The sequence below is a fragment of the Protopterus annectens genome, chromosome 1.part0 (assembly GCF_019279795.1).
Source record: "Protopterus annectens isolate FY-2018-M chromosome 1.part0, PAN1.0, whole genome shotgun sequence".
Classification (NCBI taxonomy): domain Eukaryota; kingdom Metazoa; phylum Chordata; order Ceratodontiformes; family Protopteridae; genus Protopterus; species Protopterus annectens.
Genome location: NC_056725.1, coordinates 274,961,962 through 274,978,961, shown reverse-complemented (window position 1 = coordinate 274,978,961; position 17,000 = coordinate 274,961,962).

The following is a 17,000-nucleotide window of genomic DNA, read 5'->3' as shown; positions in this document are numbered from 1 at the left end:
TTGCTGATTCCAAGTACCGTTTTGGCTTTCTCAAAACTGTTTTGCTTATCACACTTTAAAAAGCCATTTTTACTGTGGTTCTGTTGTATTTCTGATGCATTTTACTGTTAAATCATTTTACAATGTGTGCACTTGTTTTATCTGCTTAAAAGTTAAAAATTCTAACTGCATTTAGCTCTGTAGTCATCACACTAAAGTGTGACAGCCTTTTCTGAGGATCATTACTGTTTAAATTGCTTTTTGCTGCTTAATTTCATAAAAAAAGCAAAAAAAAAATAATATCTGTACTCCCCGTTTCCTCCCCTTTCCTATACTAGAATAGTCTGGATCCCAGATCTGCTGGTTTCAGGACTTTAGTCTGTGTTTCTGAGTGGCCCAGGCCTTGTTGTGGTAGTGGGAAGTCTTTCTGCTTGTCTGTGAGAGTGGTAAGCATTGGAAAAGCCTACCTGTCACAAGAGGTGTGAATTCCAGCTCTGAAATATTCCTTATTGAACATTTTGGGCTGATTTCTATCCCTTTTAACTTTCTGAGTTCAAAACTCATGTTTGCACAGGCTTGAACTTGTTTTAGCTTAGCTGATCCTATTTGGGAATCCTACAAATTACTAGAGCACCACAAATGGGAAGGAGAGACTTTTTGCTAATTTCAAGTACCTTTTTTGCTTTTTCTTATCTGTTTTTTGCTTATCACCCTTTAAAAATCTGTTTTTACTGTCATTCTGTTGTATTTCTACTGCATTTTACTGTTAAATATTTTACTGTGTGTGCACTTGTTTTATCTGCTTAAAAGTTACAAATTAAAACTGCATTTAGCTCTGTAGGCATCACATTCAAATGTGACAGCCTTTTCTGAGCATTGTTACTGTTTAAATTGCTTTTTGCTGCTTAATTTCATAAAAAAAAACTAAAAAAAACAAAAAAAAAGTATCTGTACTGCTTGTTTCCCACCCTTTCCTATACTAGAATACACTGGGTCATAGATCTGCTGGTTTCAGACTTTCGTCTGTGTTTTTGAGTTGTCCAGATGTTTTTATAGTCGTGGGAGGTCTTTCTGCTTATCAGTGAGAGTTTTAAGCATTGGAACAGCCTACCTATCGGTTGCAAGAGGAGTGGTTTTGATCTCTGAAATTAACCGTATTGGCTGTTTTGGGCTGATTTCTATCCCTTTCAACTTTGTTAGTTAAAAACCTGTGTTTGCGTGGGTTAGCGCTTGTTTTATCTTGGAGGATCCTGTTTGCACATCCTTCAGACTACTACAGCATAAGAAACTAGAAGGAGAGACTTTTTGCTCATTCCAAGTATTTTTTCAGTTTTCTCTAACTGTTTTTGCTTATCACAATTTAAAAAGCCATTTTAATGTGGTCCTATTACATTTCTGCTGCATTTTACTGTTAAATCATTTTACTGTGTTTGCACTTGTTTTATCAATTTAAAAGTTAAACATTTAAACTGTATTTAGGTTTGTAGGCATCACACTCAAGTGCAACAGTGTTTTCTAGGCATTTTTACTGTTTACATTGCTTTTTGCTGCTTAATTTCATAAAAAGAAGAAAAAAATACTATCTTCACTGCTTGTTTCCCAACATTTTCTATACTAGAATAGTCTGGATCCCAGATCTGTTGGTTTTAGGACTTTAGTTTGTATTTCTGAGTGGCCAAAACTTTGTTGTGGTAGTGACAGGTCTTTCTGCTTATCAGTGAGAGTTTTAAGCATTGGAACAGCCTACCTGTCTCAAGAGGAGTGGTTTCCAGCTCTGAAATTAATCTTATTGGCTGTTTTGGGCTGATTTATTTCTTTCAACTTTCTGAGTTAAAAACCTATGTTTGCAAGGGTGTGCACTTATTTTAGCTTTGAGGATCCTATTTGGGCATCCTGCATACAGCACCAGAAATTAGAAGGAGAGAAGCAATGAACAGGATAAGGAAGGAGAGACTTTTTGCTGATTCCAAGTACTTTTTTGGCTTTCTCTTAACTGTTTTTGTTTATCACACTTAAAAAGCCATTTTTACTGTGGTCTGAAGTTATTTCTGCTGAATGTTACTGTTAAATAATTTTACTGTGTGCACTTGTTTAATCTGCTTAAAAATTAAAATTTTAAACTGCATTTAGTTCTGTAGGTGTGACACTCAAGTGCCACATCCTTTTCTAAGCATTGTTGCTGGTTAAATTGCTTCATGCTGCTTAAGTTCATAAAAAAACTAAAAAAAAAAACATTTGGCATCCTGCAGACTACTACCACACCAGAAGCAAGAGGGAGAGACATTTTGCTGATTCCAAGTACCTTTTTGGCTTTCTCAAAACTGTTTTTGCTTATCACACTTTAAAAAGCCATTTTATTGTGGTTCTGTTGTATTTCTGTTGCATTTTACTGTTAAATTATTTTACTGTGTGTGCACTTGTTTTATCTGCTTTAAAGTAAAAAATTATAACTGCATTTAGTTCTGTAGGTGTCACATTCAAGTGTGACAGCCTTTTCTGAGGATCGTTACTGTTTAAATTGCTTTTTGCTGCTTAATTTCATAAAAAAAACTAAAAAAACAAAAAAAATGCTATCTGTGCTCCTCTTTTCCCACTCTTTCCTATACTAGAATAGTCTGGATCTCCAGATCTGCTGATTTCAGTACTTTAGTCCGTGTTTCTGAGTGTTCTAGACATTGTTGAGGTAGTGGGAGGTCATTCTGCTTATCAGTGGAAGTGGAAAAATTGGAACAGCCTACCTGTCACATGAAGAGTGATTTCCAGTTCTGAAATTAACCTTATTGGCAATTTTGGGCAGATTTCTATCCCTTTCAACTTTCTGTGTTAAAAACACATGTTTGCTCAGGTTTGCACTTGTTTTAGCTTGGCGGATCCTATTTGGGCATCCTGCAGACTACTACAGTATCAGAAAAGAGAAGGAGAGACTTTTTGCTGATTCCAAGTACCTTTTTGGCTTTCTATTATCCATTTTTGTTATCACACTTTAAAAAGCCATTTTTACTATGGTTCTGTTGTAGTTCTGTTGCATTTTACTGTTAAATCATTTTACTGTGTATGCACTTGTTTTATTTGTTTAAAAGTTAAAATTTAAACTGCATTTAGGTGTGTATGCATCACACTCAAGTGCAACAGTGTTATCTGATCATTTTTACTGTTTAAATTGCTTTTTGCTGCTTAATTTCATAAAAAAAGTCCTAAAAAAATATTATCTGTACTGCTTGTTTCCACCCTTTCCTATACTAGAATAGTCCAGATCCCAGATCTGCTGGTTTCAAAACTTTAGTCGGTGTTTCTGAGTGGTCCAGGCCTTGTTTTGGTAGTGGGATGTCATTCTGCTTATCAGTAAGAGTGGTAAGCATTGGAACAGCCTATCTGTCGCAAGATGAGTGGTTTCTAGCTCTGCAATTAACCATTTTGGCTGGTAGGGCGGATTTCTATCTCTTTCAACTTTCTGAGTTAAAAAAAGTGTTTCCACCGGTTTGCTCTTGTTTTAGCTTGGCGGATCCTATTTGGGTATTCTGCAGACTACTACAGCACCAGAAATGAGAATGAGAGACTTTTTGCTGATTCCAAGTACATTTTTGGCTTTCACAGACTGTTTTTGCTTATCACACTTTAAAAAGTAATTTTTAATGTGGTTCTGTTGCATTTCTGCTGCATTTTACTGTTAAATCATTTTAGTGTGTCTGCACTTGTTTTATCTGCTTAAAAGTAAAAAAAATAAACTGCATTTAGTTCTGTAGGCATCACACTCAAGTGCAACAGTGTTTTCTGAGCTTTTTTACTGTTTAAATTGCTTTTTGCTGGTTAATTTCATAAAAAAACTAAAAAAAAAAAACTATCTGTACTGCTTGTTTCCCACCCTTTCCTGTACTAGAATAGTCCGGATCCCAGATCTGCTGGTTTCAGGACTTTAGTCTGTGTTTCTGAGTGGTCCAGACGTTGTTGTGGTTGTGGGAGGTCTTTCTGCTTATCAATGAGAGTGGTAAGCATTGGAACAGCCTATCTGTCGCATGAAGACTGATTTCCAGCTCTGAAATTAACTTTATTGGCCATTTTGGACAGATTTCTATCCCTTTCAACTTTCTGTGTTAAAAGCACATGCTTGCACAGGTTTGCTCTTGTTTTAGCTTGGAGGATCCTATTTGGGCATCCTGCAGACTACTACAGTATCAGAAATGAGAAGGAGAGACTTTTTGCTGATTCCAAGTACCTTTTTGGCTTTCTGTTATCCGTTTTTGTTATCACACTTTAAAAAGCCATTTTTACTGTGGTTCTGTTGTAGTTTTGTTGCATTTTACTGTTAAATCATTATACTGTGTCTGCACTTGTTTTATCTGCTTAAAAGTTAAACATTTAAACTGCATTTAGTTCTGTATGTATCACACTCAAGTGCAACAGTGTTATCTGAGCATTTTTACTGTTTAAATTGCTTTTTGCTGCTTAATTTCATAAAAAAAATAAATACTATCTGTACTGCTTGTTTCCACCCTTTCCTGTAGTAGAATAGTCCAGATCCCAGATCTGCTGGTTTCAAAACTTTAGTCATTTGTTTCTGAGTGGTCCAGGCCTTGTTTTGGTAGTGGGATGTCATTCTGCTTATCAGTGAGCATGGTAAGCATTGGAACATCCTATCTGTCGCAAGAGGAGTGGTTTCTAGCTCTGCAATTAACGATTTTGGCCCGTAGGGCGGATTTCTATCTCTTTCAACTTTATGAGTTAAAAAAGTGTTTGCACTGGTTTGCTCTTGTTTTAGCTTGGCGGATCCTAGTTGGGCATTCTGCAGACTACTACAGCACCAGAAATGAGAATGAGAGACTTTTTTGCTGATTCCAAGTAGATGTTTGGCTTTCCGTAACTGTTTTTGCTTATCACACTTTAAAACGTCATTTTTAATGTGGTTCTGTTGCATTTCTTGTGCAATTTATTGTTAAATCATTTTACTGTGTCTGCACTTGCTTTATCTGCTTAAAAGAAAAAAAGTTAAACTGCATTTAGTTCTGTAGGCATCACGCTCAACTGCAACAGTTTTTTCTGAGCATTTTTACTGTTTAAATTGCTTTTTGCTGGTTAATTTCATAAAAAAACTAAAAAAAAAAATACTATCTGTACTGCTTGTTTCCCAGCTTTTCCTGTACTAGAATAGTCTGGATCCCAGATCTGATGGTTTCATGACTGTAGTCTGTGTTTCTGACTGATCCAGGCCTTGTTCTGCTTTATTTCTGCTGAATTTTACTGTTAAATCATTTATTGTGTGTACACTTGTTTTAGCTGCTTAAAAGTTAAAAATTTAAACTGCATTTAGCTCTGTAGGCATCACACTCAAATGTGACAGCCTTTTCTGAGCATTGTTACTGTTTAAATTGCCTTTTGCTGCTTAATTTCATTAAAAAAATACCATAAAAATACTATTTGCACTGCTTGCATCACACCCTTTCCTATACTAGAATAGTCCGGATCACAGATCTGCTGGTTTCAGACTTTATTCTGTGTTTCTGAGTAGTCCAGACCTGTTTGCGGTAGTGGGAGGTCTTTCTGCTTATCAGTGAGCGTTTTAAGCATTGGAACAGCCTACCTGTCGGTCAAAAGAGAAGTAGTTTCTAGCTCTGAAATTAACCTTATTGGCCATTTTGGGCTAATTTCTATCCCTTTCAACTTTCTGAGTTAATAACCTGTGTTTGCGCGGGTTTGTGCTTCTTTTAGCTAAGCAGATCCTTTTTGCGCATCCTTCAGACTACTACAGCACCAGAAATGAAAAGGAGGAACGTTTTGCTGATTCCAAGTACCTTTTTGGCTTTTCTTAACTATTTTTGCTTATCACACTTTAAAAAGCCATTTTACTGTAGTTCTGTTGTATTTCTGATGCATTTTCCTGTTAAATCATTCTACTGTGTATGCACTTGTTTTATCTGCTTAAAAGTTAAACATTTAAACAGCATTTAGTTCTCTAGGCATCACACTCAAGTGTGACATCCTTTTCTGAGCATTTTTCTTGTATAAATTGCTTTTTGCTGCTTAATTTCATAAAAAAAATTAAAAAACAAACAAAAAAATATTGTACTGCTTGTTTCCCACCATTTCCTATACCAGAATAGTCCGTATCCCAGATCTGCTGGTTTCAGGACTTTAGTCTGTATTTCTGAGTGGCCAAGACCTTGTTGTGGTAGTGGGAGGTCTTTCTGCTTGTCAGTGAGAGTGGTAAGCATTGGAACAGTCTACCTGCCTCAAGACGAGTGGTTTCCAGCTCTGAAATTAATCTTATTGGCTGTTTTGGGCTGATTTATCCCTTTCAACTTTCTGAAATAAAAACCAATGTTTGCGACGGTGTGAGCTTGTTTTTGCTTTGAGGATCATATTTGGGTATCCTGCATACAGTACCAGAAATTAGAAGGAGAGACTTTTTGCTGATTCCAAGTTCTTTTTTGGCTTTCTCTTAACTGTTTTTGTTTATCACACTTAAAACGCCATTTTTACTGTGGTCTGAAGATATTTCTGCTGAATGTTACTGTTAAATCATTTTACTGTGTGTGCACTTGTTTTATCTGCTTAAAAATTAAAAATTTAAACTGCATTAAGTTCTGTAGGTGTGACACTCAAGTGTGACAGCCTTTTCTAAGCATTGTTACTGTTTAAATTGCTTTATGCTGCTTAATTTCATAAAAAAAACTAAAATAAAAAACAAAAATACACTCTGTACTGCTTGTTTTCCACCCTTTCCTATACTAGAATAGTCCAGATCACAGATCTGCTGGTTTCAGGACTTTAGTCTGTTTCTGAGTGGTCCACACATTGTTGTGGTAGTGGGAGGTCTTTCTGCTTTTCGATGAGATTGGTAAGCATTGGAATAGCCTACCTGTCACAAGAGGTGTAGTTTCTAGCTCTGAAATAATCCTTATTGGCCATTTTGGGCTGATTTCTATCCCTTTTTACTTTCTGAGTTCAAAACCGTGTTTGCACAGGCTTGAGCTTGTTTTAGCCTAGCTGATCCTATTTGGGCATTCTGCAGATTAATACAGCACCACAAATGGGAAGGAGAGACTTTTTGCTAATTCCAAGTACCTTTTTTTGCTTTTTCTTATCTGTTTTTGCTTATCACACTTTAAAAATCTGTTTTTACTGTGGTTCTGTTGTATTTCTGCTGCATTTTACTGTTAAATATTATACTGTGTGTGCAATTGTTTTATCTGCTTAAAAGTTACAAATTGAAACTGCATTTAGCTTTGTAGGTATCACACTCAAGTGTGACAGCCTTTTGTGAGCATTGTTAATGTCTAAATTGCTTTTTGCTGCTTAATTTCATAAAAAAAACTAAAAAAAACAAAAAAAAATACTATCTGTACTGCTTGTTTCCCATCCTTTCCTATACTAGAATAGTCTGGGTCATAGATCTGCTGGTTTCAGAATTTCGTCTGTGTTTCTGAGTTGGCCAGTCCTTTTTATAGTCGTGGGAGGTCTTCTGCTTATCAGTGAGAGTTTTAAGCATTGGAACAGCCTACCTATCAGTTGCAAGAGGAGTGGTTTTGATCTCTGAAATTAACATTATTGGCTGTTTTGGGCTGATTTCTATCCCTTTCAACTTTGTGAATTAAAAACCTGTGTTTGCACGGGTTAGCGCTTGTTTTATCTGGGAGGATCCTGTTTGCACATCCTTCAGGCTACTACAGCATAAGAAATGAGAAGGAGAAACTTTTTGCTCATTCCAGGTATCTTTTCGGCTTTCTCTAACTGTCTTTGCTTATCACACTTTAAAAAGTCATTTTTAATGTGGTTCTGTTACATTTCTGCTGAATTTTACTGTTAAATCATTTTACTGTATCTGCACTTGTTTTATCTATTTAAAAGTTAAAAAATTTAACTGCATTTAGTTCTGTAGGCATCACACTCAAATGCAACAGTGTTTTCTGAGCATTTTTACTGTTTACATTGCTTTTTGCTGCTTAATTTCATAAAAAGTACAAAAATACTATCTTCACTGATTGTCCCATTATTTCCTATACTAGAATAGTCTGGATCCCAGATCTGTTGGTTTTAGGACTTTAGTCTGAATTTCTGAGTGGAAAGACCTTGTTGTGGTACTGAGAAGTCTTTCTGCTTATCAGTTAGAGTGGTAAGCATTGGAACAGCCTACCTGTCTCAAGTGGAGTGTTTTCCAACTCTGAAATTAATCTTATTGGCTGTTTTGGGCTGATTTATCCCTTTCAAATTTCTGAGTTAAAAAACAATGTTTGCGAGGGTGTGCGCTTGTTTTAGCTTTGAGAATCCTATTTGGGCATCCTGCATACAGCACCAGAAATTAGAAGGAGATACTTTTTGCTGATTCCAAGTACTTTTTTGGCTTTCTCTTAACTGTTTCTGTTTATCACACTTAAAAAGCCATTTTTACTAAAATCTAAAGTTATTTCTGCTGAATGTTACTGTTAAATCATTTTACTGTGTGCACTTGGTTTATCTGCTTAAAAATTAAAAATTTAAACTGCATTTAGTTCTGTAGGCATGACACTCAAGTGCGACGGCCTTTTCTAAGCATTGTTACTGTTTAAATTGCTTTTTGCTGCTTAATTTCATAAAAAAACTAAAAAAAAACAAAAAAAAAATACTCTCTGTACTGCTTGTTTCCCACCCTTTCCTATACTAGAATAGTCCAGATCACAGATCTGCTGGTTTCAGGACTTAAGTCTGTTTCTGAGTGGTCCAGAAAATTGTTGTGGTAGTGGGAAGTCTTTCTGCTTTTCAGTGAGAGTGGTAAGCATTGGAACAGCATACCTGTCACAAGAGGAGTGGTTTCCAGCTCTGAAATAATCCTTATTGGCCGTTTTGGGCTTATTTCTATCCCTTTTAACTTTATGAGTTCAAAACCCGTGTTTGCGCGGGTTTGAGCTTGTTTTAGAGTGCTGGATCCTTTGTGGGCATCCTGCAGACTACTACCCCACCAGAAACAAGAAGGAGAGATGTTTTCTTATACCAAGTACCTTTTTGGCTTTCTCAAAACTGTTTTTGCTTATCACACTTTATAAAGCTGTTTTACTGTGGTTCTGTTGTATTTCTGCTGCATTTTACTGTTAAATCATTTTACTGTGTGTGCACTTATTTTATCTTCTTTAAAGTAAAAAATTCTAATTGCATTTAGTTCTGTAGGCGTCACACTCAAGTGTGACAGTCTTTTCTGAGGATTGTTACTGTTTAAATTGCTTTTTGCTGCTTAATTTCATAAAAAAACTAAAAAAACAAAAAAAATGCTATCTGTTCTCCTGTTTTCCACTCTTTCCTATAAGAGAATAGTCTGGATCTCCAGATATACTGATTTCAGTACTTTAGTCTATGTTTCTGAGTGTTCCAGACCTTGTTGTGGTAGTGGTAATTCTTCTACTTATCAGTGGTAGTAGAAAATTGGAACAGTCTACCTGTCGCATGAAGAGTGATTTCCAGCTCTGAAATTACCCTTATTGGCCATTTTGGACAGATTTCTATCCCTTTCAACTTTCTGTGTTAAAAACACATGTTTGCGCTTGTTTTAGGTTGGCGGATCCTATTTGGGCATCCTGCAGACTACTACAGTATCAGAAATGAGAAGGAGAAACTTTTTGCTGATTCCAAGTACCTTTTTGGCTTTCTGTTATCCGTTTTTGTTACCACACTTTAAAAAGCCGTTTTTACTGTGGTTCTGTTGTATTTCTGTTGCATATTACTGTTAAATCATTTTACTGTGTCTGCACTTGTTTTATCTGCTTAAAAGTTAAAAATGTAAACTACATTTAGGTCTGTAGGCATCACACTCAAGTGCAACAGTGTTTTCTGAGCATTTTTACTGTTTAAATTGCTTTTTGCTGCTTAATTTTATAAAAAAACTAAAAAAAAAATACTATCTGTACTGCTTGTTTCCACCCTTTCCTATACTAAAATAGTCCAGATCCCAGATCTGCTGGTTTCAAAACTTTAGTCATTTGTTTCTGAGTGGTCCAGGCCTTGTTTTGGTAGTGGGATGTCATTCTGCTTATCAGTGAGAGTGGTAAGCATTGGAACAGCCTATCTGTCGCAAGAGGAGTGGTTTCTAGCTCTGCAATTAACGATTTTGGCCCGTAGGGCGGATTTCTATCTCTTTCAACTTTCTGAGTTAAAAAAAGTGTTTTCACAGGTTTGCTCTTGTTTTAGCTTGGTGGATCCTATTTGGGCATTCTGCAGATTCTGCAGACTACTACAGCACCAGAAATGAGAATGAGAGACTTTTTTGCTGATTCCAAGTAGATGTTTGGCTTTCCGTAACTGTTTTTGCTTATCACACTTTAAAACATCATTTTTAATGTGGTTCTGTTGCATTTCTTCTGAATTTTATTGTTAAATCATTTTACTGTGTCTGCACTTGCTTTATCTGCTTAAAAGTAAAAAAAATTAAACTGCATTTAGTTCTGTAGACATCACGCTTAAGTGCAACAGTTTTTTCTGAGCATTTTTACTGTTTAAATTGCTTTTTGCTGGTTAATTTCATAAAAAAACTAAAAAAAAAATACTATCTGTACTGCTTGTTTCCCAGCTTTTCCTGTACTAGAATAGTCCGGATCCCAGATCTGCTGGTTTTATGACTTTAGTCTGCGTTTCTGAGTGATCCAGACCTTGTTCTGCTTTATTTCTGCTGAATTTTACTGTTAAATCATTTATTGTGTGTGCACTTGTTTTAGCTGCTTAAAAGGTAGAAATTTAAAATGCATTTAGCTCTGTAGGCGTCACACTCAAATGTGACAGCCTTTTCTGAGAATTGTTACTGTTTAAATTGCCTTTTGCTGCTTAATTTCATTTAAAAAAACCCAGAAAAATACTATTTGACTGCTTGTTTCCCACCCTTTCCTATACTAGAATAGTCCGGATCACAGATCTGCTGGTTTCAGACTTTAGTCTGTGTTTCTGAGTAGTCCAGACCTGTTTGTGGTAGTGGGAGGTCTTTCTGCTTATCAGTGAGCATTTTAAGCATTGGAACAGCCTACCTGTCGGTCACAAGAGAAGTAGTTTCTAGCTCTGAAATTAACCTTATTGGCCATTTTGGGCTTATTTCTATCTCTTTCACCTTTCTGAGTTAATAACCTGTGTTTGCCAGGTTTGTGCTTCTTTTATCTAAGCAGATCCTGTTTGCGCATCCTTCAGACTACTACAGCACCAGAAATGAAAAGGAGCAATGTTTTGCTGATTCCAAGTAACTTTTTGGCTTTTCTTAACTATTTTTGCTTATCACACTTTAAAAAGCCATTTTACTGTAGTTCTGTTGTATTTTTGCTGCATTTTCCTGTTAAATCATTCTACTGTGTATGCACTTGTTTTATCTGCTTAAAAGTTAAACACTTAAACAGCATTTAGTTCTCTAGGCATCATACTCAAGTGTGACATCCTTTTCTGAGAATTTTTCTTGTATAAATTGCTTTTTGCTGCTTAATTTCATAAAAAAATTAAAAAACAAACAAAAAATATTGTACTGCTTGTTTCCCACCATTTCCTATACCAGAATAGTCCGTATCCCAGATCTGCTGGTTTCAGGACTTTAGTCTGTTTTTCTGAGTGGCCAAGACCTTGTTGTGGTAGTGGGAGGTCTTTCTGCTTGTCAGTGAGAGTGGTAAGCATTGGAACAGTTTACCTGCCTCAAGACGAGTGGTTTCCAGCTCTGAAATTAATCTTATTGGCTGTTTTGGGCTGATTTATCCCTTTCAACTTTCTGAGTTAAAAAACAATGTTTGCGAGAGTGTGAGCTTGGTTTTGCTTTGAGGATCATATTTGGGCATCCTGCATACAGCACCAGAAATTAGAAGGAGAGACTTTTTGCTGATTCCAAGTACTTTTTTGGCTTTCTCTTAACTGTTTTTGTTTATCGCACTTAAAAAGCCATTTTTACTGTGGTCTGAAGTTATTTCTGCTGAATGTTACTGTTAAATCATTTTACTGTGTGTGCACTTGTTTTATCTGCATAAAAATTAAAAATTTAAAATGCATTTAGTTCTGTAGGTGTGACACTCAAATGTGACAGCCTTTTCTAAGCATTGTTACTGTTTAAATTGCTTTATGCTGTTTAATTTCATAAAAAAACTAAAAAAAAAACAAAAATACTCTCTGTACTGCTTGTTTTCCAACCTTTCCTATACTAGAATAGTCCAGATCACAGATCTGCTGGTTTCAGGACTTTAGTCTGTTTCTGAGTGGTCCACACATTGTTGTGGTAGTGGGAGGTCTTTCTGCTTTTCGATGAGATTGGTAAGCATTGGAATAGCCTACCTGTCACAAGAGGTGTAGTTTCTAGCTCTGAAATAATCCTTATTGGCCATTTTGGGCTGATTTATATCCCTTTTTACTTTCTGAGTTTAAAACCGTGTTTGCACAGGCTTGAGCTTGTTTTAGCCTAGCTGATCCTATTTGGACATCCTGCAGATTACTACAGCACCACAAATGGGAAGGAGAGACTTTTTCTAAGTCCAAGTACCTTTTTTGCTTTTTCTTATCTGTTTTTGCTTATCACACTTTAAAAATCTGTTTTCACCTTGGTTCTGTTGTATTTCTGCTGCATTTTACTGTTAAATATTATACTGTGTGTGCAATTGTTTTATCTGCTTAAAAGTTACAAATTGAAACTGCATTTAGCTCTGTAGGCATCACATTCAAGTGTGACAGCCTTTTCTGAGCATTGTTACTGTTTAAATTGCTTTTTGCTGCTTAATTTCATAAAAAAAACTAAAAAAACAAAAAAATACTATCTGTACTCCTTGTTTCCCATCCTTTCCTATACTAGAATAGTCTGGGTCATAGATCTGCTGGTTTCAGACTTTTGTCTGTGTTTCTGAGTTGTCCAGTCCTTTTTATAGTCGTGGGAGGTCTTTCTGCTTATCAGTGAGAGTTTTAAGCATTGGAACAGCCTACCTATCAGTTGCAAGAGGAGTGGTTTTGATCTCTGAAATTAACATTATTGGCTGTTTTGGGCTGATCTCTATCCCTTTCAACTTTGTGAGTTAAAAACCTGTGTTTGCACGGCTTAGCACTTGTTTTATCTTGGAGGCTCCTGTTTGCACATCCTTCAGACTACTACAGCATAAGAAATGAGAAGGAGAAACTTTTTGCTCATTCCAGGTATCTTTTCCGCTTTCTCTAACTGTCTTTGCTTATCACACTTTAAAAAGTCATTTTTAATGTGGTTCTGTTACATTTCTGCTGAATTTTACTGTTAAATCATTTTACTGTATCTGCACTTGTTTTATCTATTTAAAAGTTAAAAATGTAAACTACATTTAGTTCTGTAGGCATCACACTCAAATGCAACAGTGTTTTCTGAGCATTTTTACTGTTTACATTGCTTTTTGCTGCTTAATTTCATAAAAAGTACAAAAATACTATCTTCACTGCTTGTCCCATTATTTCTTATACTAGAATAGTCTGGATCCCAGATCTGTTGGTTTTAGGACTTTAGTCTGAATTTCTGAGTGGAAAGACCTTGTTGTGGTAGTGAGAGGTCTTTCTGCTTATCAGTTAGAGTGGTAAGCATTGGAACAGCCTACCTGTCTCAAGTGGAGTGTTTTCCAACTCTGAAATTAATCTTATTGGCTGTTTTGGGCTGATTTATTTCTTTCAACTTTCTGAGTTAAAAAACAATGTTTTTGAGGGTGTGTGCTTGTTTTAGCTTTGAGAATCCTATTTGGGCATCTTGCATTCAGCACCAGAAATTAGAAGGAGATACTTTTTGCTGAATCCAAGTACTTTTTTGGCTTTCTCTTAACTGTTTTTGTTTATCACACTTAAAAAGCCATTTTACTGTGGTCTGAAGTTATTTCTGCTGAATGTTACTGTTAAATAATTTTACTGTGTGCACTTGTTTTATCTGCTTAAAAATTAAAAATTTAAACTGCATTTAGATCTGTAGGCGTGACACTCAAGTGCGAATGCCTTTTCTAAGCATTGTTACTGTTTAAATTGCTTTTTGCTGCTTAATTTCATAAAAAAACTAAAAAAAACAAAAAAAAAGTAGTCTCTGTACTGCTTGTTTCCCACCCTTTCCTATACTAGAATAGTCCAGATCACAGATCTGCTGGTTTCAGGACTTTAGTCCGTTTCTGAGTGGTCCACAAAATTGTTGTGGTAGTGGGAAGTCTTTCTGCTTTTCGGTGAGAGTGGTAAGCATTGGAACAGCATACCTATCACAAAAGGAGTGGTTTCCAGCTCTGAAATAATCCTTATTAGCCGTTTTGGTCTTATTTCTATCCCTTTTAACTTTATGAGTTCAAAACCCGTGTTTGTGCGGGTCTGAGCTTGTTTTAGAGTGATGGATCCTTTGTGGGCATCCTGCAGACTACTACCACACCAGAAACAAGAAGGAGAGAAGTTTTGCTGAATCCAAGTACCTTTTTGGCTTTCTCAAAACTGTTTTTGCTTATCACACTTTAAAAAGCTGTTATACTGTGGTTCTGTTGTATTTCTGCTGCATTTTACTGTTAAATCATTTTACTGTGTGTGCACTTGTTTTATCTGCTTTAAAGTAAAAAATTCTAACTGCATTTTGTTCTGTAGGAGTCACACTCAAGTGTGACAGTCTTTTCTGAGGATTGTTACTGTTTAAATTGCTTTTTGCTGCTTAATTTCATAAAAAAACTAAAAAAAAACAAAAAAATGCTATCTGTTATCCTCTTTTCCACTCTTTCCTATAATAGAATAGTCTGGATCTCTAGATATACTGATTTCAGTACTTTAGACTATGTTTCTGAGTGTTCCAGACCTTGTTTTGGTAGTGGGAATTCTTCTACTTATCAGTGGAAGTGGAAAATTGGAACAGTCTACCTGTCACATAAAGAGTGATTTCCAGCTCTGAAATTACCCTTATTGGCCATTTTGGACAGATTTCTATCCCTTTTAACTTTCTGTGTTTAAAACACGTTTGTGCTGGTTTGCGCTTGTTTTAGGTTGGCAGATCCTATTTGGGCATCCTGCAGACTACTACAGTATCAGAAATGAGAAGGAGAGACATTTTGCTGAATCCAAGTACCTTTTTGGCTTTCTGTTATCCCTTTTTGTTATCACACTTTAAAAAGCCATTTTTACTGTGGTTCTGTTGTATTTCTGTTGCATGTTACTGTTAAATCATTTTACTGTGTCTGCACTTGTTTTATCTGCTTAAAAGTTAAAAATGTAAACTGCATTTAGGTCTGTAGGCATCACACTCAAGTGCAACAGTGTTTTCTGAGCATTTTTACTGTTTAAATTGCTTTTTGCTGCTTAATTTTATAAAAAAAAAAAAAAAACACTATCTGTTATGCTTGTTTCCACCCTTTCCTATACTAAAATAGTCCAGATCCCAGATCTGCTGGTTTCAAAACTTTAGTCATTTGCTTCTGAGTGGTTCAGGCCTTGTTTTGGTAGTGGGATGTCATTCTGCTTATCAGTAAGAGTGGTAAGCATTGGAACAGCCTATCTGTCGCAAGATGAGTGGTTTCTAGCTCTGTAATTAACCAGTTTGGCCCATAGGGCGGATTTCTATCTCTTTCAACTTTCTGAGTTAAAAAAAGTGTTTCCACAGGTTTGCTCTTGTTTTAGCTTGGTGGATCCTATTTGGGCATTCTGCAGACTACTACAGCACCAGAAATGAGAATGAGAGACTTTTTGCTGATTCCAAGTACATTTTTCCTTTCCCTGACTGCTTTTGCTTATCACACTTTAAAAAGTCATTTTTAATGTGGTTCTGTTGCATTTCTGCTGCATTTTACTGTTAAATCATTTTACTCTGTCTGCACTTGTTTTATCTGCTTAAAAGTTAAAAATTTAAACTGCATTTAGTTCTGTATGCATCACACTCAAGTGCAACAGTGTTATCTGAGCATTTTTACTGTTTAAATTGCTTTTTGCTGCTTAATTTCATTAAAAAAATACTATCTGTACTGCTTGTTTCCACCCTTTCCTATAGTAAAATAGTCCAGATCCCAGATCTGCTGGTTTCAAAACTTTAGTCATTTGTTTCTGAGTGGTCCAGGCCTTGTTTTGGTAGTGGGATGTCATTCTGCTTATCAGTGAGAGTGGTAAGCATCGCAAGAGGCGTGGTTTCTAGCTCTGCAATTAACAATTTTGGCCCATAGGGCGGATTTCTATCTCTTTCAACTTTCTGAGTTAAAAAAGCGTTTGCACCGGTTTGCTCTTGTTTTAGCTTGGCGGATCCTACTTGGGCATTCTGCAAACTACTACAGCACCAGAAATGAGAATGAGACTTTTTTGCTGATTCCAAGTAGATGTTTGGCTTTCCGTAACTGTTTTTGCTTATCACACTTTAAAACGTCATTTTTAATGTGGTTCTGTTGCATTTCTTGTGCAATTTATTGTTAAATCATTTTACTGTGTCTGCACTTGCTTTATCTGCTTAAAAGAAAAAAAATTAAACTGCATTTAGTTCTGTAGGCATCACGCTCAAGTGCAACAGTTTTTTCTGAGCATTTTTACTGTTTAAATTGCTTTTTGCTGGTTAATTTCATAAAAAAAACTAAAAAAAAATACTATCTGTACTGCTTGTTTCCCAGCTTTTCCTGTACTAGAATAGTCCGGGTCCCAGATCTGCTGGTTTCATGACTTTAGTCTGTGTTTCTGAGTAATCCTGACCTTGTTCTGCTTTATTTCTGCTGAATTTTACTGTTAAATCATTTATTGTGTGTGCACTTGTTTTAGCTGCTTAAAAGTTAAAAAATTAAACTGCATTTAGCTCTGTAGGCATCACACTCAAATGTGACAGCCTTTTCTGAGCATTGTTACTGTTTAAATTGCCTTTTGCTGCTTAATTTCATTAAAAGAAATACCATAAAAATACTATTTGCACTGCTTGTTTTCCACCCTTTCTTATACTAGAATAGTCCAGATCACAGATCTGCTGGTTTCAGGACTTTAGTCTGTTTCTGAGTGGTCCACACATTGTTGTGGTAGTGGGAGGTCTTTCTGCTTTTTGATGAGATTGGTAAGCATTGGAATAGCCTACTTGTCACAAGAGGTGTAGTTCCTAGTTCTGAAATAATCCTTATTGGCCATTTTTG